We start from the raw sequence: 19519 nt of genomic DNA on the forward strand, positions 1-19519 counted from the left end.
CAGACTAAAGGCTGGTACTTCAACAAAGAAGCCCAATGTGACTTCCAAATAAAAACTGCAGATTTCTTAGACTAGATTAGTATTTTATATCTGTCCTTTGTGAGTGATAGAAGCAACTATTGTTTCCTTCAAGATTAAATTGCTTCAGTCTGGCAACTAATTGCGTGGGGGAGCTTCTCTAAGAGTTAGATTTATTGTTTCTAGTTATGCAAGTACATCATTTTTCTGCATACTGAAATGGAGCATAATTGGACCATTTTTCAAAGCAAATGAAGTGTGCCTATCTGAACATATTATCCTGAAGGGGTGTGCCTCATCTTTACAGAACACTTCCTTGTTAATGGCCTTTCTAGTGTTAGAAAGATAATATTTAGGGAACTTTAGGAAATAGACTTGGATTCAATTGAAATAAAGGCATGTTACCCCACTGAAAAAGACATTGCCATAAATTATTAACAAGGGTTACATTTATAACTTTCTGATGTGAACATAATTTTCTGGTGTAGATCACCATTGACCTTTTCATAACAATTATATTAATGTTTGAACATTACTTCTGGCATATGAGACATAAAACAAAATGAGCTACAACCATGATTTTACTTTTTTCAGCTGTTACATGTTGATGATGCCACTGAGAAGTTCAAAAGGCTAAGCAGAGTACTTGTGCTATATAGTTCTTTCATAAAGAATTAACATTCTTCTACACTTTAGGAAACTGGCCAACCAGATTTTTAAAATAATTTATAAATTCCAACCAAAAAGGATGGTATATTATTTTTATTAGTGGCCAATCACTTCTCTTGTACTTTCTTTTATTGCAGTGTTTCTCAACCTTGGCAACTTGAAGATGTCCGGACTTCAAGTTGCCAAGGTTGAGAAACACTGCTTTATTGTATCAATAGTTCCTACATTAATATTTTGATTATATAAACCCTTCTGTTGTCATGGATCCCATTTAATTTGCTCAGTCCACATAGATGGATAGCATCAGCTTTTTCAATTCTTTATTATATTGGCTTTGGAAATCTCTCAAGGTCACTAACTATGTTATTAATTGTGATGAATGTCTTGATAATGATAGTGAGGAAGGATGGAATTTTTCTAAGTCATATTTCCCTTGACATTTTCTAACCAATAAATGAACCAGAACATAGTTAAATACCAATATGTATACTTTATTGATTTTTCAATATAGTTTGACATTAAAAATAAATAAAAAAATCCTGTCATTTTTAGATTTGCCTTAATGTTATCTTTAATATTTCTTTGTATTAAATATTCCAAGCGGGGCTCCAATATTCCCACCCCCCCCATGGATTTTTCCTCCCTCTTTCTATGCATTCTTTTTACATCAACCACTTTCTTATCCTTTAATGCAAAGGTGAATTATGCACATAATATATTTATATCTATCTTTGTTGAGCAGACAAGTAGGTGGGTTTCTGCGCAACCTATAGAAACATAATAAGTCACTAACTGTTAAATGGTTCACCAATATAGTGCTCCTACCCCCAAGAGGTGCATCTTGAATATAAGGCAATTCAGTTGAAAATAACAAAATTCAAAAATGCAGCATGTTTTCCAGTAAATGGGCCAGTCCATATAGTTGTACAATAGCAATAGAACTTACACTTATATACCAGTTCACAGTGCTTTACAGCCCTCTCTAAGCAGTTTACAGAGTTAGCATATTGCTCCCAATTTATCCTTCTGTTGGAAGGACAAAAATGACAGCTTTGGAATGGTATCAGATCCATCAATGAATACACAAGGTACCAGATATATAAAGGGAAAAGTATCTTTCATGAAAAGTATCTTTCAGTATGATTTAATGTGGGCTTTATGAAAAAGCCAATAAAGTTTATGTAATCCAGGGGTGTCAAACTCGTGGCCTGTGGGCCAGATGCATCACACACTGGCCATGCCGACCCCCTTCGGTTTAGTGAAGGGGGAAACAGTTGTTATACATCACATGACAACAATGTGACAATGTGAGTTTGACTCTCCTGATGTAATCATACTGCCTTAAAGCAGTAAATAAGCCAATAAAGAAAACTTATGTTTTCATTTATCCGTGTTGTGGCCTACCAGCAGCCAGTGGAGGTGGCTGCAGATTCGGACAGTGAGGAGGTTGGGGAGGAACATGGGCCAGTCCTGGAGTCTGGTGAAGGCTCTGATGAGGTTCTGTGTCAGAGGCAGAGAGGGGGCCAGGGCTGTCTGACAGTTATCAGCTGCCTTCAGAGTCAGACAACAGTGAGGCAGAGGAACAGCTGGAGCCTGTTCCCAGTGTATGCATACACAGAGTTGCCAGACAAAGGGAACAGCTAAGGAACAAGGGTTGACTTGGGAGTAAGGACACAGGTGGATAGTGAGTGGCGCCTCTCATAGGGAATAAAAGAAAAGCAAAAGTGGAGGGGTGTTTGCAGGAGACAATTAGTTCATTCCTGCATTCTTGCCAAGTATTGCGGCATCTGAAAGATATTGGCCTGGCCACTCTCCAAGCCTGATAAAGGTCCATAATTGTGAACTATCTTGAAAGACTGTGGGCTGGAACTTTGCTGGAGAGGAATTCACTGTAAATTAAATAAAAGGGGTTTATCGGGATGAGGACTCGGCTTTGTGCTGACCTAGGGAAGCCTAGGTCAGAACAATCTGATCTTTTTTCATCACTTTCTTAAGATCATCTTGGCTATTTCCCACCCACCCAAATGTGTATTTTTCTTCCTTTGTACTTTATGTGTGAATTGTCACTTGTAGCTGGAAACACATTGCTTCTTTGCTTCTTATCTGGTTAGCAAATGCCATTGACTATCATTTAATTTCCTGCAATTTGCTGCTTTTAGCTATTAAGATGAACTAATATGATCTATAGAAACACATACCAAATGTGACCTTCATGTAACAAAAGTTAGCAATACCACAGGATTAAGCACATCTCTCTTTTAATTAGAAAAATCTATTTGGTTACAGCAAAATTAGTTTGAAGGTACTGTTTAAATGGAACAGCTAAGTTACTCATATCCTTGAGAACTGTTTTTGTCTGGATTGAAGACACTATGGGTATAATTTGCATATTGTTAAGAGATGTGTTTGGGATGAAGAGTTCTATGCTTACCCAAGAGGAGATGAAGAATTTTGGAATTGTTTATGCCATAATGAAGTCAAATTTTCTTTGGGTGGGAGAAGGTTCTTTTTATACTTATATTTCCTTTTTCTTTTTTTGCCTTGTATTTTTCCTCCTTTTTTCTTCTAGTATGTATCATTGCTTATTGTTCTATTCAAAACTTTAAATAAAAATATTGCTTTTTGATTATATTTTTTATCATACTAACCTGTGATTTGATGACTCCTCTGCAGAAATACCATTACTGAAAGGCAAGAAGTGAATAAACTAGAATAAACCAAGGTTGATTGATAAAATCAGATCTAAAAACGAAGGAGATATATTAAGAGGGGGGGAGAGAGACAATATACACAAGCACCAATTACCAGTCAGAAGTCATGATGACAACTCTTTAATTCCACAGCATATGGACAGGATTAAGCATAGTTTCAACAGGGAAGCTATTTCAATCAAGCCAAATCCAAGAACACTAGAGAATTCCTGGAAGCCTGGCGGCCTGACAAACTGGCCATCAATTGATACATAGACATTAAAATATCTAAGTAGTATGCAAAAAACATAATCAACAGGCCAAAAAGGGAACAAAAAGACAAAAGCACTTTCCCACCAGTAATCAATAGCCAGATGAACATAGATTAACAACAAGATTAACATCAGACCAAAAATCAAGAAGTACCCAAAAGTGCTTTTTCAAGAGGCAGCTAGACTTCTTGTTTTTCTTTGAAGATGTTTCATTTCTCAGCCAAGAAGCTTCTTCAGCTCTGACTGGATGGTGGGGAATGGAAGGATTTATATTTGCAGACAGCGTGTCATTTGTATTCTTTTATAGAGTTGTTGAGGCCACTTGGAGGTTTATCTGTATTCTCAGGGTCACATGAGTAGTGAAAATGGCCTCAATGACTCTCTAAAAGAATGACCAGATGTTTGCAAAGGATATAAATCTTTCCATTCCCACCATCCAGTCAGAGCTGAAGAAACTTCTTAAATGAGGAGCAAAATGTCTTTAAAAAAAAACAGAAAATCAGATTGCCTTTTGAAAAAGTATCTTTGGGATAACTATGAACTGGATGAATCTCTATAAATCAAGAAATAAACAATACCTCACCTTTCCAAAGATTTAGGATAGGCAGATGTTGTTTGATGATATTAAAGATATTGTCACAGGATGTAAGTGGCTTCAAGTAAAGCTGTTTTGTCAATGCTGATTTTGTCAATGCTGATGCTGTTCAAATGGTGCTCCAGTTGTTTTGGAATGATGACCCAAAGTGCCCATTACTAATGGTACTATCTTTGCTTTTATTTGCTGCAATTGGTCTACTTCTATTTGCATATCTTTGTATTTTGTTATTTTTTCCAGTTCTTTCTCTTCTCTTCTGCTGTCTCCAGATTCTACAATGTCCACTATTCAGCCTTTTTTGCCTTTCTTATCAACAATGGTATTAAGTGGCAGGCACTTCTCTGTTTGAATTCTAAAGTTCCATGGTGTTAGATATCCCCCCCCCCTCGATAATGGTTTCCACCAAGGTTCTCTGTTCCAGTGGGAACAGAGGTTTAATCCCATTGGTCCAACTCTACGCTTAGACAACCAATGGTAACTCCTGCACGAGCTAGCCAAAGCCCTATCCAAACAGAACAAAATAGCAGTCCTTCCACATCCAACTCAACCCCGAGAGTACCAGAAGACTTGTCTGATTTTGATGGATGCAGTGAGCTCTGAGCAAGTTAACTCCAGAAGCTCCAGCGGCGGCCTGTGAAAAGTTCCAGGAGTTTCCACCAGGCAGAGTTGCGGAGCAAACAGGTCCGTCCAACTTGTCCAAAGGAACCACTCCTACTGAACTGCACAGGTCAGGCAGAGCTACACAAAAGCCCGCCTATCTGCGTGACTATGTTACAAGTTGGATTGTTCTATCCTAGAGGGGAGGGGTGTTAGATATTCCCCCCCACTGACAGTGGCTTCCACCAAGGTCCTCTGTTCCAGCGGGAACAGAGGTTTAATCCCATTGGTCAAAGGGTCTGACAGATCCCTTTAAAAAGGGGCTGCTGTCTGACCCTTCCTCAGCTGGATGTTTACATTACTTGCAATAAAGAGCTGTTGTTATTGAAGCCTTTGTGTGCCTATCCATTACTCGATCTAATACATTGCACTTTAGATTCTTTATTCTCTAATTTCTAGCAGGTATTCTTATTCCTTTTTTCTACTTTCAAGTATTTTAATTTTTGCTAAATGTGTTTATCTATCTCTTATTTCCTTTTAAAAATGTATGTATACACTAAGGAACTATGCAATAGAAATCTTAATAATATGCAATTAATTCAAGACTAAAACTACTATTATATAACTAGTAATTTAATATGAATTGCAGCAGTTCTTTTTCGTGTTATACTTAACTTTGAATGAAAAGTTAAATACATTGGAATCTTTAACTTGAATTAATATTGATATGCTCTTTTTTCTTTTTCTTTTCAATATTATAAATTTACAAACTGATAGAATTTGAATAATATTATATAAATATGAATTGCATTGAATAATATTGAAATATTATATAAATATTGCATTGAAATACATTGGAATAATAGAGTTTATTATGATTTATAACATCACCATGAAAGGAAAAATTTGAAAAACAAAATAAACTAGAAATGGGTGCTCAGTTTCCTTACCTAGTATTACAATTTTGTGATATCAGAGGAACAAGTTGTTCGACCCATTTCTTTGTCAGTCTTCATATCACAGGACACGATGAAGGAAGCAACAATCAAACTGGCTTTAATAATGAAGTTGATGCAAGAATTAGGGATAAAATACCCAGTCTTGGAAACTTCAATAGGAGCTTCAAGCCTTTGTTTATTTTCAAATTTATATAGATACCCATTTCACAAAGCAAATGACTCTGAGTTCTGAGCTTATTAAAGTAGAATCTCTTGAATCTATTCTTCAGAGCTTTCTACATCTTTGACAAAGCTGCTGTTTGTGAAATAAACTATCAGCAAACTCCTTTCCAAATGTCTGGATGTTGGTGTCAACCATTCCTCACCCCCAACCTCCCTCATAATTAATCTCTTATACAGGTGGTTCTTCATTAATGAGCACAATTGAGCCCAACATTTCTGTTATTAAATGAAACATTTGTTCAGTAAATTCTACCCCTTTTTACCATCATTCTTTCCTCAGTTAGTTAAGTGGATCTGGCTTCCCCATTGACTTTGTTCAGCAGAAGGTTGCAAGAAGCAATCACATGACCCTAGGACACTACAAGCAACCTAAATAAATGGCAGTTGCCAAGCATCTGAATATTGTTCATGTGACCCCCCATGAGGATGCTGCAACAGTGTGAAAAAGTGTAAAAAATAGTCATAAAGTACTTTTCTTCAGTGCCATTTGAATAGCCACTAAATGAACTGTTGTAAGTTGAGCATTACCTTTACTCTTAGCTTTATTGGTTCTACGTATTAGACTGCACATTTTTAGAATCAACATATTGCTTAGAATTTTGGAAGACCAAAAGCATCATTAGTCTCTCTCCAACACAGAAGGTTGTTTATGTGGGCATTTAGGAGTAGACAATACAATCCATGAAAAGGACTGAAAATGTACTCAGGCCGATCATCAATCTTTTTGTCCATGGGACATAACACCAAGACATCCTTTAATATTTAGTTCACTGATTTGGCCCTATGAACAAATTAATGTCTATTCTTTACTCCTTGAATCTTGTAAAAGCCTTGTAAACAAGTTGGAATTATGACATTCAGAAAAAGACCTTTAGATATTGCATAGATATATTCCAAAATGCTGACATATATTCATCCATCAAGGTGTCAACTCTCCACATAATAGGATCAAATAACCTGTCCCATTCCAGAGTTTATCTCTTTATTTCATTGTATCTATTTTTATGTGACACTTTATTCCTGCCCCAAGATTTCTTTTACTATCTTAGCACTTTTATTGTTTGCTATTAATAAAGGAATGTGTCTTGGGTTATTTTTTTAAAAAAATCCCCGAGGATGAAGTGTTATTTAAAATGAGAAAGACTAAGATTCAGTTTGCAGTATTAAAATTGTTTTGATTTAGTCTTTGAGAAATCTGTCAGGCTCTCACATTTTCCTTACTGACACTTCATATATTGCCTCCTGAGAAAAGAATCTATATATAAGCACGAAAACATGTAACTTTCTAAGACATCAAGGTAAACTAGAGTTGATTTAAAAGAAATGGTCCATGTTGCTACTGTTACTATGTTGATTTTTTTCCCCAGATTTACACAATTAAAATCTGTCAAGCATTTTCATTGTGTAAAAGCATCAAGATCCAACAGATTATAAATAGTGGCACACCTAGATTGCACACCGTCCATACATTCTGAAAAGCAATGACCTTTTCTTTATTCCCAAGGCGAGAAAAACTGGAAAATATGGTGAAATGCAGCTTACTATGTGACAAAAGGCTGCTTTCTTCTGTGATATGAGCTGCCACTTTTCAGAGGGCACACTAGCATTTTTTTTTCAGCTGTTCCCCTCCACATATTCAAACAATCATAATCCTTGAAGGCCCTGGGCCCGTAAACAACTCCAACCCAAAGCTCAGCACAGGAATTCACACTGAAACAATGACAGATTCAGTTAATGTGCTGAAGGCATGTATGGGCAGCATTGCCAAGTCTTAATCCAGAATTTTTTCATGGACATAATTTGCAAGCAAGCTGATAAAAAATGAGTTGTCTGTTCCTTGGCAACCTGTTACATGAGAAGAAGGGCAGAGAGGAAAGAAAATATCAGGCAAAGGACAAACATGGAATGTCAAAAAGGTGTAAAAGGGACCCAGAAAATGAATTCATTTTTGGCTATGGAGCCTATTGTAACTTACTTCAGACTTGTGCCATGTCATGCAATGCCATGCAACATAGAAACTAATATTTCCCCTTAAAATATTGTAGCTCTTTACATAGGGGAAAGTCATCCATTGCTATTCAAAGACCTTTTAAGTATTTAGAATGACTCAGCATCAGAACCAAAATACTGAGGTGCCAGCCTGTTTTCAGTAGCAACATAACATTTGTATTTGCCCAGGGTTAAGGCTTTTTGGAAGGTTTGACAATGATATTCCTGCAGTAAGGTTCAATCAACTTTTTTTTTGAAACTGCTACTGCTAAATAAATATTATTCTGTATTTGAGAAATGCAAAACTTTTGTTCTTATCCTGCCTTTACATAATCAGGAATCACCTCAAAGCGAAGTCAAGGATTAATGTTTTATTACTGAGTAACTGCAAAAAAATAGAAATCAAAAAGACAAAAGTCATCAACATTTGAAATACATAAACATCACTAGCGTAGCTTTTATTGACATCCTTTTAACCCTGAATATGACAGCAGATAAAAAAGAATCATCTTTAATTTTAGAACTAATTGCAGGGATTTTGAAGAACTGATTTCCCAGAAGCAGCATATAGGAATATAAAATAGGATATTGACTCTGATGTATTTCTCACTTTCACTTAAAACTTAGATGATATGTTTCAATAGCATCATTTTGTCAATTATTTTTGTCTATTTACTCAGAATAATTTTTGACATAATTTAAATGAGTTTAAATGATGCACTGTCACTTTGATTTCAAGAGAAAATATGGATAACCTATATTGAGAGTCACATAGAATATCCATATCACAAATTGGAACAAAATCTTCCCAATCTGAATCTCAAATTCGAAATGACTCTTGACTAACACAACATAAATGTGATATAATATTAATGTACCAATGTAAATCAACATTGTAATACCATCCTGTGTGTATTTTAGGGGGGGAGAGAGAATCTCACAACAGATGTAACATTACTGAAAAATAAATCAGTGAAGACTTCAGTCACTTTTTTTTAATGAATTGTAGAATTAACAGAAATGTTTCTGGCTAATGAACAATATAAGAATGTACTTCAAGCTGGGATCCCAGAAGATTGCATGGAGTAAGACAATTTATTGGATGTTCAGTACAAAATTGGCAAAACTATTGAATACACTCAGGATTAAATGATACAGCAGGGTATAGAATGAATAATTCTGCTGTTCTTTGGGAAATTTGATTTGCATGCTTTTGTAAGCCTTGCTTTTGTTATTGTGATTATTTATTTTTATTATTTTTTTTACTATTGCTGACCTAGCCAAAGACTGCATAGTCCTGAGAATTAATTGCATAGTTCTGGCAACAATTCCAGAGACTTACATTTACTTTTAATCAGTAAACATGTAGGGTTCTCTCCATCTGGCTACACTGATGGGTGCCAGGCTCCCCAGCACAGAGAGACCGCATTCTTTAAAATACCAAGGGACTGGCAGGTAGCCATTTGAACGTGACTCAGGCCAAGGAAGTGAGGTTGAATTTCCATCCATTAATTGTTAACTCTCCTCCATTCCACAATATAATTCAAGAGAGCCTAGTGGTATCGCTTTCCACATTTCTTAGGCACTAATACAAAATTGAAAAATAATTTCCCCCCAATAAATTTTGAATGGAAAAAAAAGAACATGAGAAAATCAGTGGGAAGTAGAAAGTTTCACTTTTTTTTGGGGGGGGGGGTGTTAGGAAACACATGTCTTCTGGTTTCCACTGAACTAATCATGTGGTATTAATATCTTAGTGAAGGTAAGAGTGTTACTCATATTTTTAGCAATTGAGCATTCCAGGATAAATGAACTTGTGTTCTAAATTGTTTAGGTTTTAAACATTTATTTCCACAGAGTCGTTTGCTGAAAAACTATTTTCAAGAAAACACAAAAACAAGAAAGCTGTTGGTGTAGGGACCTGGACTTGATGAACTAAAAGCCTGTTCCAATTATTTAATTTTAGACTTCAATAAGTGTTCATCATAGCTGAAGGTGTGAATGTCTTGCTTGGGTACCCAATGGCTAGTGATACACTTTTCTCAGCACTTTTGCCATATTTTCCTTTTACATTCCATGGGGAAATATTTCATGTCCCTCAATTTGGACTTTTTAAAAATGACTTTGCTTGCCTCTGCTATGGAAAGTCTGTCTGGTTAAAGATACCTTTGGACAAGAGAAAGCTGAACATGGTTTCCTTCCTTCCATTCTAACTCTACTTGCTAATGTGGTAGCTATTGGTTGGAGGCTTGCTGTCCTAGCTAACTTGCTTCTGGAAGATATTGCAGCATAAAGGAAAGTAACTACAGAAAGGCAGGTTAAGCAATGTTAATCTGTCCCAGACTTCCAAGAATGAAATAATCAATACCACCGCTTTATTATGCTTGAAGAGTACTACAGTTCATCCAGCATCCTTTTGTTTCCCAAGCCATAAATACCATTTAGCAAAGGGTTGCAGCTCCAGGTATCCCCAGGTGATGATATGGAAACACAATATAACAAACCATATATATTATCTGCACACAAAATATTCCATTTATCTCTTCAAAAGTAAAGCATATAGTATTTGGGGAATGGGGTAATTTCAGAAAATGAAATTGCAATTGATATAGATGAGAGACAGAGAGAGGGAGGGAGGGAGATGGAAAGAGAGGAAGGATGGAGAGATAGAGAGGGAGAGAGAGGGAGGGAGGGGGAAGGGAAGGGAGGAAGACTACTGGTGTCACATAGTGATTAAAATGCCAGACTAGAAAAGTAGAGATTCACATTCTAGTCTTTCCTTAGGCACAGAACCTTAGTCTGAGTGACTTTGGGTTAGTCTTTCAGTCTTCTCAGCAATAGACTGGGAAGTTGAAAAAAACCATCTCTATCAAGCAGCTCTGCACCAGTACGATAGATTAAAGACCATAGTCTTCATTATGCAATGGATTGATTCAGGCTGATAATAATCATCATTTGTTTTTAATATTATGGGAGTTCAAATGGATGGGATTGTGTAATGACATGTCCAAACAATTCTGGCTCAAACTCAACTCTGGTATCAATTGTTATTTGAAACATCATACTTGTTCCTTATAGACTGGTATTTTGTGTCTATAATCTCGAACAGCACTTAAATGACTTCTGTGTTGGAGAACAGAGTTACAAAATTATGCGGAATAAATGACCTAGTTATTCATTCCCTGGGACTGAATTGCTAGTTTTTAAATAATGTCCATATCTGCTCAATGTAGTTATTCATGTTTAATATCAGTGATAATATATTCCTTTTATAATTGAGTGATAAAAGCATACATTTCCAGAATAAATAACCATTTGGAACATATATTTGCTAGCCTGTGTAATTAAACCTGAGAGTTTAGCAATAGATTAAAAATATCTATTGGGCATGGTTCCAACAATGGAGATTTCATTTAATAATAGTGCTTTGACTCCAGCTGGAAACATTAAGAGTCTGGTAGCAGCATTAACATTGATTTATTTACCTAGATAAAGTCTATCATCAAATCTTTTATTTCGTACCATTAGAAAAGTATTTGCCATCTGTGATTCTGCTTTGCTTACTTGATGAATGAGACCTTTGGGAATTCTTTTAGTCTATTTAGCAATCCTAAACAGGTCTACTAAGAGATGTACAGTCCACTGAAAAAATTGGATTTACTCCAAGGAAAGTATGTACAGATTACAATCCAAAGAAATTACAATGCTTCTAATAAAAAGTCTAACTAAATTCAATAATGTTAAATTTTGATATACATGTAAATCAGAAAGAACAACTTGAAATACCCAAGTCTTCTTTTATGGCTTTCAGATTTTCCTCTGTTCATGAGTGCTATAAAATGCAGTTTTCCAGCACATTAAGATGGGAATGAGAAATGGTAGCATATGCCTTTATATAGATGTAACACAGCTAAATAACTTTTTAAAGATTCACAGAATTTAGTGTCAACTACCAAAAGGTTGCTATTCTATGCTATATAAGATTTCATCATTAAGTATACTGTTTATTTGGACTAGCTTCATTTGTCACCATACATCCAAGCAATTAACTAACTAAGGTTAGTCCCAAAGGTGCTTTTTCAAGAGGCAACTGGTCTTTATGGATTTTCTTTGAAGATGTTTCATTTCTCATTCAAGAAGCTTCTTCAGTTCTGACTGGATGGTGGGGGATGGAAGGAGGAGGAATACAATATCATCTATCTCCAGTGTACAACACAGTCCTTTCAACAGTTCCAAGAAGACTCCACACCCATTTGCACTACTCAGATGACCCTGATGACATAGATAAACTTCCAAGTGGCCTCAACAACTCTCTAAAAGAATGTAAATGACCAGCTGTCTGCAAGGAGTATAAATCCCTCCATTACATTACTTCAACCATACTGGAATGAGTTCAGCAAGTGATGTCAGTGCTTCAGAATGAAAAGGTTAATTAAGATTGGTTAGGGACATAGAGAGAATGAATGAAGACTAAATTGCGAGATAAAGGTATGAAGGAAGGCTGAATCAGCTGAGAGGAAGAGGAAGACTACAAACGTTCTAGCTGGATGAGGGTGATGGGTTCCTGAAAAAGAGAGTGATAGAGAAATTAAAGAATGAAATGAACTTTATGTAGAGCTATTTAGTTGTAGACAAAACAAGGATAGTTTAAAAGGTCCAGAAACTATGGAGCACTATCCCGAAGGTGTTTTTTTAGGAGGCAACTGAACTTTCTTGTTTTTTCTTCAAGGACATTTTGCTTATCACCCAAGAAGCTTCTTCAGCTCTGACTGAATGGTAGGGAATGGAAAGATTTATAGTCCTCCTTCCAAATTATGTGGCTAAGTAAAGAACCCTTATTCAAGAAAGAATAATTTGCCACATGCATTCACATATCCCTAATTGTCAAGAAGATAAATCCACAACACATTTCAGTCAGCCGATGAAGAAGCAAATTGTCTGACAGAACAGAAACCATCTACCAAACTGCTTCCTATGTGTCCTCTGGCATGAATATCTGTTCCAGCAGCTGCATGCACAGTTCTAAAGACTGGACAGTGTCCCACTAACACAGCGATGAGCAGATGGTTGCTGCTGCTAGCTCTGTGGCCATCATCATATCCTATTTAGTGAAAGAAGACATATTTTAGGTTCATGTTTATCCCACTCAGCAAAGGTGACTGTTCAAATCATCTGCTGGAAGACTGATTCATAGAAGACATTTGCAGAACATAACCGAGCCTGTTCACATTTACAAACATAATATTATTTTTTAAGTTAAATAGTTCCTGGTTTCTGTGCCAGCACACAAAATAGTCAAGGTCATATTAGAATCACACATAAGTGGTGATCTTGCCTCACAATCAGGAAGCTGTGAGTTTGATCCTAGGTAGAGGCAGATATTTCTCTAGGCAATATACCTGCTGAACAAAACTCTGCATTGGCAACAGGAAGGGCATCTGGCCATTAAAACACTCTGCTAGCTCCATTCAGTTGCCCAAACTCTATCCCTCAAGGGATTATGGGGTGGTTAAAGGAAGATGATTTCTATTGAAAGTTTTAATAAAAATAGTAAAAACTAATACAAACTAAAATACTCTTATTTTTTAGTGTACAAAGTGCTCCAATCATATTATTTGTAGTAGCTTGTTGTATAAATTGATGTGATATACCAAAATAAACTATAGGGGGATTTATTTATTTAAAAAATATTAAATAGCTACCCATCTTCTAACCAACTCTGGAGAGCAAAAGTTAAAACAACATATAAAATCCTGTAAAAACTCTGAAACTAAGCACATTGAATCATATGTAGAGAAAATAGTGATGGGTACACACTGGAAAATCTAAGGAAAATCTAAAACTGATCCTCCTCCAGAAAAGTTGTGTGTTCATTAAGAGTTGCCATTGATTTGATGGCACACAATCAGTCAATCAGTCAGTCACCTTGCAAAGATAACTTTAGAAGATCCTGGGCCAAACATTTTGAAGCTACAGCTACAATATTTTGAAGACTGCAAAGATTAGGGTTAAACATTGATATTATGATTGATATTATGATAAGATCCCCACTTTTTACAGCTATATGTTGATTAATAAAAGTGCAATCATCTGGTCTAATGTGTTCTCAATTCTGTCAATTTCTTGCTGGTCTGGCTGTTCCAGTTTAATTTTAGTAGACATTTTGATTGCTTTATTGATGCCTACATATTTATAATTTGGGGAAGACGATTGTAGGTTTGTGAGCCATCTAGAATAAGATGTGCAAAATGCTATAATTATGAATAATTTTAAAAAATCCTTTCCTATGAAGTTGAATAAATAATCTGTTTAATTTTTGTAATATTAAATGTTTCAATGTAAAGTGCTATTGGATATGAAAAGCATCTATTGAAAATTGTCTGTTCTGATAGATACATGAATGTTTCTTGTATTTCGGAGAGATACATACAGACCTAAAAATAAAGATACAACATTGAATATCCATTTTTTTTCTTTTGTCACTTCCAAAATAAGTGTATTTCTTTCTCTTTCTCTCCTTCTACAAGGTCAGAAAAGAGCAATTTATTGCTCTCTTCATAATATTCTGGTCCATATTTACTGCAGAGATGTTAGAAATAACTGAACTAAAAAGAAAAAAAAGATTCAATTTTTTCCCCATAGTAATAGAAATGGCATGTGCTTCAATGTTCTTCCAACAACAAAAAACTCATTCCCAGCACAAAACAAAATTACTGACATACCTTGAAGTACAGTGGAGGTCACAAGAAAAGTTAAATATTTATTTTGTATGTGTGACTTCTACATTGTATTAAAAAAATCTTTGTCTTAATTATTTTTATGTTCTTTCTTTAGAAATTAATGCAATGCATTACCTTAGATTTTCCAAAATCTTTAAATAACAAGACGTAAAGAAGCTGGATGCACCAGATACAGACACAAATATGACTCCTTGTGTTAGAATGTGGAAAAAATAAGCTGTTTGTCTATTCAAACAAATAGACATTCCATTGAAAATAATACTGGGTTTGCTGCTCACACTAAACCACAATTGGTTGGGTTTGCACTGTATCTAAAATTTAAGTGACATCTTTTCCTTTTCCTTTTTTGTTATGTTGTTGTAAATCTTTATATATAATTTTTTCAACACAATGATATTTGTACAGTATTGATTGAAGGATGTTAAGATCAGTGACGTGCAGTGAGGTTTATGGCTGGTGAGGCAAAAAGAAAGAAAGCAGGCAAAAGCCGCCCTGCCGCTATGTCGGACATAGTGCTGGGGAGCCCACCAACATAGGTGGGGAAACCCGCCAGCAGAGGCGGGTCTTTTACCCGCCTCTGCTGGCAGGCTGGCAATTTTTTTCTTTCTTGAAAGCAGGCAAAAGCCGCCCTGCTTCTAGGTCCGACATAGAGGCGTCCCGCCTCTATGTCAGACATAGCGCCGGGGCGGCCAAAAGCCATGCCGCTATGTCCAAAAGCCCCGCCGCTATGTCCAAAAGCCCTGCCGCTATGTCCGACATAAAAAAAGTGCCAGCCCACCAGCAGAGGCGGGTAAAACACACACACATACACACACAAATTACTTACAATAATACAATTACTTACAAATTACATTAATTTTGAATTCCTCCCCCTCCCTCCGACCCACATACCTTTTCCAGCTGTTTCACAGAGGATGTCAACTCTGCTCTTGTCTGCCATGATGAAAATGTAAAAATGTAAAAGGAAAAAGGCAAGAGCTGCTGAAGTCAGGCTGGGTTAGCTGCTGCCAGAGTCCCCAATGAATGACTCTGCTTAACTGTTTTAAAAAGCCTCTAAAAAAACCGCCTTCTACAGGAGGAGGCAAGAGAACCACGTGCCTCATCTACATAAGGAATTTTTTGGCTTTTAACCCTTGATTAACTCTGCTTGAGTGATCATAAAGTCAGACTAAATGAGGCACGTGGTTCTTCTGCCTCCTCCTGTAGAGGGCACTTTTTAGAGGCTTTTTTAAACATTTAAGCACTAAGCAGAGTCATCCACTGTGACTCTGGCAGCAACTAGCTCAGCCTTTTTCCTTTTACATTTTTTTTCATGATGACAATGGTGAGGCTCTGCCTCCCCTGCCTCCCCTGACTGCACGTCACTGTTTAAGATTCTAATACTTAGATAAACCAGACTGATAAGGATAAAAAGGGAAAAATATATTACATCAATATTAATTACAAATTTAGATGTCATGTTAATGAGCATAAGATTATTTAACTTTAGTTTAGAATATATTAAGAAATATCACTGGATGTTGCATTAAATTATTTATTGTACAATAAAGGTTTTATTTTTAATATAATTTCTTAAGACCACTATCAGATTGTTACTTAATGTTTCTTGTATAAGTTGATAAAAAAAAAAAAATGCATGGAGCAAATTAAAGCCACAATTAAAATACAAAAAAATATAGAAAGAAATAAAAAAGAAAAACAAGGCCATGGAGTTTCTAATTTCTTTTTGTGCACCTAATTTACAATGTTTATAAACATTTATACTGTTTATAAACCTTGTCATAAAATAAGTGTGTCAGATAGTAAGTGACACACTTACCTGCAGATAGTAAGTGATTATATTTGCCATACTGTATGGAATGCATTGTATGTATGGAACCATTCCTGCTTAATTTTGGACAAACTTATATTATGTTAATCCATGATTTAAAAACTGCAATGGCTAGATTTATACAACACAATCAGGGGAAAAAAGAAAAACCTACTACATTTTGGTTTAGTGTAATGTCTAAATCTGGCCTGAGACACTGTCCACATTGGAGTCATCCATGAAGATACATTATTCTCTAGAGAGTCAATTGACGCAGCATATTACAAGTTTGTTGCAGTGCAATTTCTATACACGCATTAATAGAGAAGCAAATATGACACATATGTATGAGTTATTTTTTTAGAAGTCTGTTATGGATTAATAAAAAGGGGGAAAAAGAGACCCCAAACATGGATCTATAAAGTCATATTTATTTACTCTACATTAATAACACAGGGCTTACTCAGAAAATGGTCCTGCACTGATTATTGCTTAGCATCTTGTAGGCCAGAGATCATATTATATTTAATCCCTCCAAAACCCTGACTTAAAAAAAAAAAACAGACATAGGGAACAATAGCATGACTGCTGCTGGCTGTAAAAAGGTGTGTTAGAATGGTTGGAATAAATAATATATTGAACACCACTTTCTTTTCAATTATGCTTATATGTATAACTTTGCTTTAACATTAGATGGCTTTTACAGACAGTATTTCTTGATTCAGCAAATATTTGAATCAAACATTTCATTATCCATTAATAGAAACAAGTCTTATCCCAAGAATGCAAAATCTGACCCCAAAATGATAGCAATGTCTCACAGCTCTAGCAAGCTGACAGGACCCTGACCCTCAGACATGAACTTTCAGCAGCCTTTTCAAAGAAGACATGATGTTATGCGGGAGACCGATCTGCCTCTCAGGCTTGAAAATGGAACATTCATATTCTCTCTCTCTCTCTCTCTCTCTCTCTCTCTCTCTCTCTCTCTCTCTCTCTCTCTCTCTCTCTCTCTCTCTCTCCCTCTCCCTCTCCCTCTCCCTCTCCCTCTCCCTCTCCCTCTCCCTCTCCCTCCCACCCTCCCTCCCTCCCTCCCTCCCTCTCTCTTTCTCTCTCTCCACATCATTTACACACTTACACATGCACACAAACTCAATAAAGAGCCGAGGTGGGGCAGTGGTTAAATACAGCACTGCAGGCTACTTCAGCTGACTTGCAGTTCTGCAGTTCGGCTGTTCAAATCTCACTGGCTCAGGGTTGACTCAGCCTTCCATCCTTCCGAGGTGGGTAAAATGAGGACCCGGATTGTTGTTGGGGGCAATATGCTGACTCTGTAAACCGCTTAGAGAGGGCTGAAAGCCCTATGAAGCGGTATATAAGTCTAACTGCTATTGCTATTGCTATAAAGCATACAGCAATTAACAGAGCAATTGTATGTAACTGGGAAGTTTCATATCATAGCCTAAGCTTTGCAAAGTTTGCATCCAAAAAGGTAAAAAATTAGGGGACAGAGCCATTTATAAAATATTTTTGTGGGAGAGGGGGAGGTCTTTTAAAATGTTGGTTTCCCTTCCTTCCTTCCAAATAACAATCCATTAATGTGGCTTTCCCTACATGATGAGAGGAAGTCCAATCTCATTGACAAGCCCTGTTTGCCCTATTGCCTTGGTCATCAATGTGCAGTGATATTAGAATACCTACATCTAATTTCTTTCTTATTCTGGCCCAAGGAGGGCATTGCATAATATTTCCTGCCTGCAGGAGAGATAGTTGACCTTCTGTGACTTTGTTCTCTGTTTGGTCTTCCTTTCTTTCTTATCTTATTAATCAATTAACATTTCAATTTTGAAAGCCATCCGTCTGGGGTCCTGTTTTTATTTTGAGGTCTTCTGGGCCTTATGCTATTTTTTTTTCTTTTGTCTACTCCAGTGGTCCCCAACCCCCGGTCCGCGGACCGGTGCCGGGCCGTGGAGTACCTGGCACCGGGCCGCGCAGCGGCCGGGGGCCATGATCGCTGCAGCGGCCGGGGGCCATGATCGCTGCAGCGGCCGGGGGCCATGATCGCTGCAGCGGCCGGGGGCCATGATCGCTGCAGCGGCTGGGGGCCATGATCGCTGCAGCGGCCAGGGGCCATGATCGCTGCAGCGGCCGGGGGCCATGATCGCTGCAGCGGCTGGGGGCCATGATCGCTGCAGCGGCCGGGGGACATGATCGCTGCAGCGGCCGGGGGACATGATCGCTGCAGCGGCCGGGGGACATGATCGCTGCAGCGCAAAGGCTCCTGGGCCGTGCGCAAACGCTCCTGGGCCGTGCGCAAAGGCTCCAGGGAAGAGAGCCCCGCGCTGGTACGCACGTGATATATAAACAATCAATGTGTCGTCGCGAACAACGCCCCCCCACCCCTGCACGCGCTCAGCGGGCCACGGTAAAATTATCAAAGGCTGACTGGTCCGCGGCGATAAAAAGGTTGGGGACCACTGGTCTACTCCCATAACTCCAATATATCCTATAGGTTTTCACTAACATCGATTCAATAATAATACCTATTTTATATTTCTATCTAAAAAGGTCCAGCTGCAGTCAATCCATCATTGTCAAGTATTTGGTACTTCTACCTGACTATGTCTTTGGCATTTCAGAGGCATGTTTAATTTTTATGCTCTTTTTAAACACTGCTATAATCCAGTGTTAATTAAGCATGAAACTTTTAATTGTAGCCTTCTTCTTATCCCCATATTTAGTCTGCCTAACAAGGTAGCAAAAATACTACATTCTACATTCTAACCAGTTGATCATTGCAGCCTTTTCATCTATGCATTTTTCTTGCCCAACTGTCCCCTTGGCTCTTTCCAGAATTATCAAAACCAAATAGCAATCTATAATACGATACCCATCTTTCCATTCCATTCATTTTTTGTCTACCCCACTGACTGCTCTCTCTTTCAAAACTCTCCTTTTTCT

Source organism: Thamnophis elegans, chromosome 1, assembly GCF_009769535.1.
Source record: "Thamnophis elegans isolate rThaEle1 chromosome 1, rThaEle1.pri, whole genome shotgun sequence".
NCBI classification, from domain to species: Eukaryota; Metazoa; Chordata; class Lepidosauria; order Squamata; family Colubridae; genus Thamnophis; species Thamnophis elegans.